Source organism: Canis lupus, chromosome 18 (genome assembly GCF_048164855.1).
Source record: "Canis lupus baileyi chromosome 18, mCanLup2.hap1, whole genome shotgun sequence".
Lineage (NCBI taxonomy): Eukaryota > Metazoa > Chordata > Mammalia > Carnivora > Canidae > Canis > Canis lupus.
The window spans coordinates 61,032,455-61,043,022 of NC_132855.1; the positions used below are offsets into that span (position 1 = coordinate 61,032,455).

At 43.0% G+C, this 10,568-nt stretch overlaps 1 pseudogene; it reads right to left on the minus strand.

The window, feature by feature from the left end:
- Positions 1-3,259: 3,259 nt before the first annotated feature.
- On the minus strand, positions 3,260-3,964 carry LOC140609349 (mitochondrial pyruvate carrier 1 pseudogene; annotated as a pseudogene).
- Positions 3,965-10,568: the final 6,604 nt, after the last annotated feature.

Below are 10,568 nucleotides of genomic sequence, written 5' to 3' on the forward strand. Positions count from 1 at the left end.
CTACGCCTGTTTCTTTTGAGGACCATTGGAATGGTACGCAGTTCTCCAACCTTTTATTTTCAGGCTGTAGGTGTCCTTATGTGTAAAATGAGTCTCTTGTATACAGCACATAGGTGGGTTTTCCTCTTTTATCCAGTCTGTAACTGCAGCTGCACCTTTTGCTGAGGTCGTTAGGCCCATTCACGTGCAGAGCTACAACTTAAAGATATGTATTTAGTGTCATCAATGATACCTGTTCAGTCCCTGTTGTGGATTGTTCCCCTGGACTTCCTCTATTACATACTCCTCCTTAGTGTTTCTTGCAGAGCTGGCTTCATGATCACATATTCTTTCGGTTTCTGCCTATCTTGGAAGCTCTTTATCTCTCCTTCTGTTCTGAATGAGAGCCTTGCTGGATACAGTATTCTTGGCTGCATGTTCTTCTCATTTAGTACCCTGAATATATCCTGCCAGCCGTTCGTAGCCTGCCAGGTCTCTGTGGAGAGGTCTGCTGTTGTGCTAATACTTCTCCCCATAAAAGTTACAAGTTTCTTGTCTCTTGCTGCTTTAAAGATCTTCTCTTTATCTTTGGAATTTGCAAGTTTCACTATTAAACGTCGAGGTGTTGAGTCGTTTTTATTGATTTTAAGGGGGGTTTCTCTATTTCTGGATCTGAATGCCTGTTTCCCTCCCCAAATTAGGGATGCTTTCAGCTCTGATTTGTTGAAATCAGTATTCTGGACCTCTGTCCCTTTTGGCACCCTCGGGAACCCCAGGTAAACATAGATTTTTTTCCTTCTGAGGCTGTCATTTATTTCCCTTAAGATATCCTCATGATCTTTTAGTCGTTTGTGTCTTTTTTCCTCAGTTTCCCTCCTTGCCTTGTCTTCTATGTTACTCACTCGTTCTTTTACCTCATTAACCCTCATCGTTAGGACCTCTAGTATGGATTGCAACTCATTTAAGTGATTTTTAATTTCGGCCTGATTAGATCTAAATTCTGCAGTCACGAAGTCTCTTGAATCCTTTTTGCTTTTTTCTAGAGCCACCAGTAGCTTTATACTTGTGCTTCTGAATTGGTTTTCTGACATTGAATTGTAACCCAAATTTTGTAACTCTGTGGGAGAGGGACTGTTTCTGATTCTTTCCTTTGATGTAAGGTTTTTCTTCTAGTCATTTTGCTCAGTGCAGAGTGGCCAAAAATGTTATACTTGATAGAAGCATGAACTCTTCTCTCACTGTAGCATTCTAGCTGCTCTCTCCTTAAATCTCAGGCTGAATTCCTAGGTATTCAGGGTGATTTGAAATTTATTGGGTAATTGGGAATGGACAGGTAATTTGGGGACCCTACTCTTCCACCATCTTGCCTCCACCTCCTCTGTTTTCCGTTTAAGCATGGATTCCAGGCAACGATATCAAGAGGGTCACTAAGAAAGACGTCTGACATTGGCCACCTGAACTGCATGGTGATTGGCCACCTGAACCAGGCCACAATGTGAGCCTGAGTGAAGTCACAATCGCACTTTTCTCAGATGACATGATACTTTATGTGGAAATCCCAAGAGTTTGCAACTTTGCTAGGACTCATACTGTAATTCAGCAATGTGGCAGGATGAAAAATCAATGCAGAGAAATCAGTTATAACTGATTGTCTACAAATACTGAAAAAAGGGAAATTTAGGGTTGATCCTACTTAAAATTGCACCATAAAACATAAAATACCTAGGAATAAACATAATGAAAGAGGTAAAGGATCTGTAACTAAAAACTACAGAATACCTATGAAAGAAATTGTGGAAGAGCAAAGACATATATTAACACTGCATGTTCAAAGATTTGAAGAATCAATATTGTGAAAATGTCCATGATACCCAAGCAATGTACCCTTTCAAAGTAGTCCCTATCAAAATACCCTTGACATTTTTCACAGAACATAAATAAATAACTCTAGGATTTGCATGGAACTGGAAAAGACCCCAATTAGCCATAGGAATGTTGAAAAAGAAATCAAAAGCAGGTTATATCACAATGTCTGGATTTCAGGCTGTATTTTGTCTAAGGTTTTTTCTGTATGTCATAGACAAAGCTGTCATCATCAAAATGTTATCATACTGGCACAAAAACAGACACATTGATCAAGGAATGGACTAGAGAACTCAGAAATGGACCCTCAACTCTATGGTCAACTAATCTTCGACAAAGCAGAAAAGAATATCCGCTGGAAAAAGTACAGTCTCTTCAACAAATTGGACAGCCACATGCAGAAGAACTCAACTGAACCATTCTCTTACACCACACACAAAGATAAACTCAAAATGGATGAAAGACCTAAAGGTTAAATAGCAATCCATCACAATCCTAGAGAAAAACACAGGCAACAACTTCTTTGATCTTGGCCATAGCGACTTATGCAAGACATGTCTATAAAAGCAAGGGAAACAAGAGAAAAACTGAACTACTGGGACTTCATCAAGTTCAAAAGCAAAGGAAAAAGTCCATAAAACTAAGAAGCAACCTACAAAATGGGAGAAGGCATTTGCAAATGACATATGAGACAAAAGGCTAATATCTAAGATCTATAAAGAACTATGGAAGTCTACACTCAAAACAAGTATCCAGCGAAGGAATGGGTGGAAGACATGAACAGACATTTCTCCAAAAAATCCTACACGTGGAGAACAGACACATGATAAAAAATGCTCCACATCACTCATTATCAGGAAAATACAAAACTAAACAAAACCCACAATGAGATACCATCTCACATCTGTCAGAATGGCTAAAATGAACAAGGCCGCTGGCCCCTGCCAGAGTACTGGGAATCAAAGAGAGGCTCGAGCTTCCTGGCGGCGAAGCGTCCTGGCTCAATGGACTGGATGGGCACAATGACAAGGGCCTGGTCTTCGCCATCAGCATGCCCAACCACAGTATTCATCTGGTGTTGTGGAAGGAGCACGGCTGACGCCACGTGCTGGCCGCCGGTGACTGTGGGTGCTGGGGCTCCAGGGTTTCAGTGCGACCTCTGGCAGCCGACTGCATGAACCAAAGCTCTCACCTAACGGTAGCGCAGTGCACAATCATTTATCTGTGTTTGCCAGGGGGCCAGAGCTCGGGCGGGGGAGGGCTTGTTTTCTTGACACACAGCACAGCATGCTAACAGAGTACACCATTGACTTCATTTGTACTTAGTTACGTTGGTCAGTATAAGAGGATGCATTGAGGGTTCATCTTTCTTGAATATTGGTTTTCAGTAAAGAAAGTTAAATGGATAAAAAAAACTGGCGATGACAGTGTAAGTATGGCCAGCTGTCGGTGGTCTCATGGTCATTAAAGAGTTAAAGATTCTGAGTATTTAAGTGCTAATAATTACAATTTTTATCCAATTTTTTATTAAGTAAATTCTAGCAAGTAATATACATATTACTGCAGATAAAACCATCATTGGGAATTATTAAATTGATTGCATATTTTGAGCTACTCTTTATGAAGAGAAGTAAAATACTTGGTATGTGTAAGGCAGCAGAGAGTTGGCTTAGGGACTCTCAGCTATTTCTAGAAAAATTGGTTAGTAAAAATAGCATTCAGCTTATTTTCCTTAGCAAGACTATTCTGAGGATGGAATCTGTGACTCAGCAGCAGCGCAGACGCTGTCCCTTCAAACACCTGGTTGCCCATTTTCCACTGTTATGCTGATGCCTTTTTACTCATCTCATGTTTGATTAGGCGTCCTCCCTGAATGAGCTGGGCTACTTCATTTGTGGCATGGCATGCAAACAGAAGCCAGGTTCAAGGCTGGACCTTGTAGGCAAATCTCATGAATGTCAAGGAGTAACAACAGAGGGCAAATGTCATCCGCCCACTGATAATCTCTGGAGACTTTTTCATGTCATTGATGGCAGCAATGGGAAGACCCCAGTTGGCTACAGGGCCCCAGAAATGCGTACTCATGAGGCAGTCCCAAAAGTCCTTGCTCCGGACATAGTCTGCCACCAAGAAGAAATGTTGGCGAGGATGTGGAGAAAGGGGAACCCTCTTGCATTGTTGGTGAGAGTGCAAACTGGTGCAGCCACTCTGGAAAAGTGTCCCCAGGACAGGAGAGCCCAGCCTGGAGAAGCAGGAGTTTCACCATTCTTCCCGGACAGGAAGGCGCTCTCAGGGAGTTAGAGCAGGATCCCAGGAGGGCAGGGATGACCTCAGACTCCCAGGGACACTAACAGACCACCTGCGCCCCAGGGAGAGCACACCACACCCCACGGCTGAGCTCCCTAAAGGGCTGCAGCGTGCCTGGCTGGACCCGTGAACAACTCAGAGGCAGCTCAGGTGGAGGCACCTGGGGCAGGGGGCTGCTCGTCCAAGGGAGCAGCTCGGAGGCAGCTTGAGCAGCGGGGGGTCTCCACAGCCCCCAGGAGCAGCTCAGATGCGGCTACAGCAGAGGCTCCACGCAGAAGGGGCTGCGCAGCTGGGAGCGCGAATCCAACAGCGCAGGCCGGGAGCACAGGGTGCCTGCGGACACAGTCCAGGATCCGGCGCTCCCCCGGGGACAGGCAGAGGCCAGGAGGGACAGGACAGCAAGGACACTCCTGCCCCAAGTTGAGCAGATCAGCGGCCCCTCCCCCAGAGCATCCAGGCCCCTGCAGACTGAGAGCTCCGTAGTTACTGCAGGAGCTGATTCCAGGGCTCTAGAGCTGGCCGCCGCCACTGTTGTTGTTCCTACTGGGGCCTCACAGGATAAAAAAACCCCAATAAGCCTCATAGTGCCCTCACTGTATAAACAGGTTAAACATCTTTCACTGAGCCCTGAACTAGGCAGGGGGCTGAGCAGCTCCCCAAAGTGCTAACACCTGAAAATCAGAACAGCAAGCCCCTACCCCAGAAGACCAGCTAGACAGACAGGAAAAAAAAATTATTGATCAACCAGTGCTGGAAAGTTCCAGTGGAAGTCGAGGAATTTACAGTATACAGAATCAGAGTGTACTCCCCTTATTTTTTTTTTTGTTTTTTGTTTTTTGATTTCTGTTTGTTCCTCCCCCCCCATATTTTTGTTTTTCTCTTTTCTTCTCTTTTTTTACTTTTTTCTCTTTTTTTCTCTTCTTTTTTAAATTTTTTTTCTTTCCTTCCTTCTCTTCTCTCTTTTTCTCCTTTCCCCAATAGAAATTGTTTTTGGCAACTCTGCACTGAGCAAAATGACTAGAAGGAAAACCTTACCTCAAAAGAAAGAACCAGAAACAGTCCTCGCTCCCACAGAGTTACAAAATTTGGATTACAATTCAATGTCAGAAAGCCCATTCAGAAGCACTATTATAAAGCTACTGGTGGCTCTAGAAAAAAGCATAAAGGACTCAAGAGACTTCATGACTGCAAAATTTAGATCTAATCAGGCCGAAATTAAAAATCATTTAAATCACTTAAAAATCCAAACTAGAGGTCCTACAGACCAGGGTTGATGAGGTGGAAGAACGAGTGAGTAACATAGAAGACAGGTTGATGGCAAGGAAGGAAGCAGAGGAAAAGAGAGAAAAACAAAAGACCATTAGGAAAGGTTAAGGGAAGTAAATGACAGCTTAAGAAGGAAAAATCTACATTTAAAGGGGGTTCCAGAGGGTGTCGAAAGGAACAGAGGACCAGAAAGTGTATGAGAACAAATCATAGCAGAGAACTTCCCTAACTTGAGGAAGGAATCAGGCATGAAGATCCTGGAGCTAGAGTGATCCTCCCCTAAAAGCAATAAAAACCATTCAACACCCTGATATTTCATCATGAAACTTCCAAATTCCAAAGATAGAGAAGATCCTCAAAGCAACAAGATACAAAGGATCCCTAAACTTTATGAGGAGAAGTAGTAGGTTAACAGCAGACCTCTCCCCAGCGACCTGGGTGGCCAGAAAGGGCTGGCATGATATATTCAGGGTCCTAAATGAATTGCCAACATATAGCATATCTCCCATGGTCATCACGTCAAGTGCCCCCCTCAGCGCATGTCATCCAGTCACCCCAACCATCCAGGAAACTCCCTTACCAGTACCCCTTTTTCATTGCTCAGAGTTAGGAGTCTCTCATATTCTGTCATCATCAACTGATATTTTCACTCATTTTCTCTCCGTTTCCCTTTATTCCCTTTCACTATTTTTTATTATGCCAAAAGAATGAGACCATATAATGATTGCCTATCTCTGATTGACTATTTTCCCTCAGCATTATACCCTCCAGTTCCATCCACATCGAAGCAAGTAGTATCTCTTTGTCGTTTCTATTCTTTTCTTTTTTCTTTTTTTTTTGTACTTAACAAATATATTCAGAACATTTCATCCTAAAGCAGCAGAAGACAGTCTTTTTGAGTGCATATGAAACATTCTCCAGAATAGATCACATACCAGGTCACAAATCAGACCTGAACAAGTACAAAAAGATGAAGACTATACCATGCATAGTTTCCAACCACAATGCCATGAAACTTAAGGTCAACCACAAGAAAAAAACTGGAAATACCACTAATACATGGGGGTTAAAGAATATCCTACTGCTTATAATGAATGGGTTAATCAGAAATTAAAGTGTAAATTAAAAAATACATGGAAGGAAATGAAAATGAAAACATGAAGGTAATATTAAAAGATGTCTTTACTGATCCTCTGATTTTCACACATGCTCTTCTTAACCTCCATTATGGAGTTCATCCAATTTCTACCGGGTATTTGGGATTAATCACCCAGCCAGCATAGTAACTTCCTTCCTTGCCTATTGATTCAGGGGCCTGAAGAGCTCAAAGTGGCCAGGCACCAGTTTCAATTTCCAGATCAGTGGGATTGTTTTTGTGTCTCTCTTTGAACCTGAGACCTCTAGGCCAGCAGAATAATAAATCGTGGGAAAGAAAGAAACATTTTGCAAGTAGATCATGACGGGTTATAGTGAGTAGTACAACTCCCAGTTCCAGTCCTTGATTCCTGCACCTGTAAATGTGAGCTATGTGAGAAACAGCATCATACATTAGAAGCTGATTTAGAAGATATATAGCCCTCTGGGGAACCTTGTCCTACCCTGCAAGGAATTGCCACCTAGATAGCACTACAGCTGAATCTTTTATTTTTAATTTTTCTTAAATTTATTTTTTATTGGTGTTCAATTTGCCAACATATAGAATAACACCCAGTGCTCATCCCATCAAGTGCCCTTCTCAGTGCCTGTCACCCAGTGACCCCCAAGCCATGCCCACCTCCCTTTCTACCACCTCTAGTTCATTTCCCAGAGTTTGGAGTCTCTCATTCTGTTTCCCTTTCTGATTTTTCAGACTGATTTTATCTCATTTCCGCTTTATTTCCTTTCACTATGTTTTATAGTCCCCAAATGAAGGAGACCATATAATATTTGTCCTTCTCCGATTGACTTATTTCACTCGGCATAATACCCTCCAGTTACAACCACATCAAAGCAAACGATGGGTATTTGTCGTTTCTAATGGGTGATTGAGTTCAAATTTTTAAAGAGTAAAATGAAAGTAAGATAAAATAAAATATGTGTGTAAATTCAATGGGAAAATAGGAAGTCAAAATAATGAGAGACATGGCTGTCGACAAGATGGGGGAAGTGTAGGATCCCGAAATCACCTGTCCTCATCAACTTACCTAGATAACTTTCAAATCATCCTGAAACCCGATGAATTCGTCCTCTGATTTAAAGAGAGAATAGCTGGAAGGCTAAAGTGAGAAGCGTTTGCGCTTCTATCAAGGTAGAAACACGGAAAAATAAATGAGTACACTCCAATGGGAGAGAGCCTCCACAAGGAGCCAGGCTAAGGCCAGGCAGGAGAGACTCCAGGACGGGAAAGCCCAGACCGGGAGAATCAGGAACTTGACCAACATTCCTGGATGGAAAGGCACTCACAGGGAACTCAGGCAGGATCCCAGGAGGGGCAGTGGAGCCCCCAGGTTCCCGGGGTCACTAACATAGGAAATGGGGAGAGCCGCCACAGACCATGGACGGAGCTCCAGCAATGGCTGGAGCGCGTACCCAGTGGGCCCCGGAACAGCGGAGGTGGCGGCTCTGGCAGCGGCTCGGCTAGGAGGGGAATGCATGGCCCTGGGAGAGCAATTCCAGAGGCACAGGCCCCGGACCCCAGGGTGCTGGGGGACACAGCAAGGATCCGGTGATCCCCTTGGGACATGTGGGGGCCGGGAGGACACAGGACCGCGAGGACGCTCCTGCCGCGGGGCCCCCCCGAGCTGTGCAGGTCAGTGCCCCCCATGCCCGCAGCATCCAGGCTCCCACGGACTGGGGTCTGCAGGAGTTACTGCGGGAGCTGACTCTAGGGCTGAAGAGCTGGCCACCGCCAGTGTTATTGTTCCTCCCTTATGTCACATTGTGCCTGGGATGGAGCGGGGCCACCAGGGAGCATGGGTCTCACAGGATAAACAGCTCCCAGGTAGCCATGCCCCTGGCAGGGGCCGGGGCAGCTCCCTCGGGGCACACACCTGACAATCAGAAAAGAAGGCCCCTCCCCCAGAAGATCACCTGGAAGGAAACAGGAAGAGCAAGTTCTTGACAAAGCAGCACTGGAAAGCTCCAGGGGAATTCGAGGGACTTAAACTATATAGAATCAGAGGCTACACCTCCTTGTTATTTTTTTTTAATTTTGAAATGTTTCTTTTTTTCCTTCCTTTCCCAGTACAACTTGTTTTTAGCCACCATGCACTGAGCAAAGTCCCTTGAAGGAAAAACTCACCCCAAAGAAAAAATCAGAAATAGTCCTCTCTCCCACAGAATTACAGAAATTGGGTAAAACTTCGATATCAGAACGCCGATGCAGAAGCAGAAAAATAATGCTACTGGTGGCTTTGGAAAAAAGTATGAAGGATTCAAGAGACTTCATGCCTGCAGAATATAGATCATTGATATTGGGTGGGAAAAATCTATTTCCTGTATCTGAATGCCTGTTTCCCTCCCCAATTTAGGAAAGTTTTCAGCTATGATTTCTTCAAATACATATTCTAGCCCTCTGTCCCTTTTGGTACCCTCGGTAACACCAGGTAAATGTAGATTTTTGTTTCTGAGGCTGTTATTTTTTCCCTTAACCTATCCTCATGATCTTTTTTCATTTTCTCTTTTTTCCTCAGTTTCCCTCCTTCTCATCAACTTGTCTTCTATGTCACTCACTCGTTTAATTGATTTTTAATTTTGGCCTGATTAGATCTAAGTTCTGTAGTCATGAAGTCTCTTGAATCCTTCATGCATTTTTCAAGAGCTTTATAATTGTGCTTCTGAATTGGATTTCTGACATTGAATTGTAATTCAAATTTTGTAAATCTGTGTGAGAGAGACCTGTTTCTGATTCTGTTTTTGAGGTTAGTTTTTCCTTCTAGTCATTTTATTCAGTGCAAAATGGCCAAAAACTAGTTGTATTGGGAAAAGGAGAAAAATAAAGAAGAGAAAGAAGAAAAGAAAAACAAAAAGAAAAAAGAATTTAAAAAAAAGAAAAGAAGGAAAAAAGAATAGAATAAAAGAAAAAAAGATGGGGGGGGCAAAAAAACAGACACATAGATCAATGGAAAGAATTGAGAATCCAGAAGTGGACCCTCATCTTTATGGACAACTAATATTCGATAAAGGAGGAAAGACTATCCACTGGAAGAAAGTATCTTCAATAAATGGAGCTGGGGAAATTACACATCCACATGCAGAAGAATGAAACTAGACCACTCTCTTGCACCATACACAAAGATAAACTCAAAATGGATGAAAAATCTAAATGTGAGACAAGATTCCATCAAATCCTAGAGGAGAACACAGGCAACACCCTTTTAGAAATCGGCCACAGTAACTTCTTACAAGATACATCCATGAAGGCAAAAGAAACAAAAGCAAAAATGAACTTTTGCGACTTCATCAAGATAAGAAGCTTTTGCACAGCAAAGGATACAGTCAACAAAACTAAAAGACAACCTACAGAATGGGAGAAGACATTTGCAAATGACGTATCAGATAAAGGGCTAGTATCCAAGATCTATAAAGAACTTATTAAACTCAGCAGCAAAGAAACAAATGATCCAAACAGGAAATGTGCAAAAGACATGAACAGAAATGTCACAGAGGAAGACATAGACATGGCCAACAAGCACATGAGAAAATGCTCTGCATCCCTGGCCATGAGGGAAATACAAATCAAAACCACAATGAGATACCACCTCACACATGTGAGAATGGGGAAAATTAACAAGGCAGGAAATCACAAATGTTGGAGAGGATGTGGAGAAAGGTGAAACCTCCTGAACTGTTGGTGGGAATGTCTAAAATGAGTCTCTTGTACACAGCAAAGAGATGGGTTTTGCTCTTTTATCCGGTCTGAATCGGCAGCTGCACCTTTTGCTGGGGTCACTAAACCCATTCATATCCAAAGTTCCTATTGAAAGATATGTATTCAGTGTCATCATGATACCTATTCCGTCCCTGTTTTTGTGGATTGTTCCCTTGGACTTCCTCTATTACAGAATCCCCCTTAGTATTTGTTGCAGAGCTGGCTTCATAATAATCACATATTCTTTCAGTTTCTGCCTATCTTGGAAACTCTTTATCTCTCCTATTATGAATGAGAGCCTTGC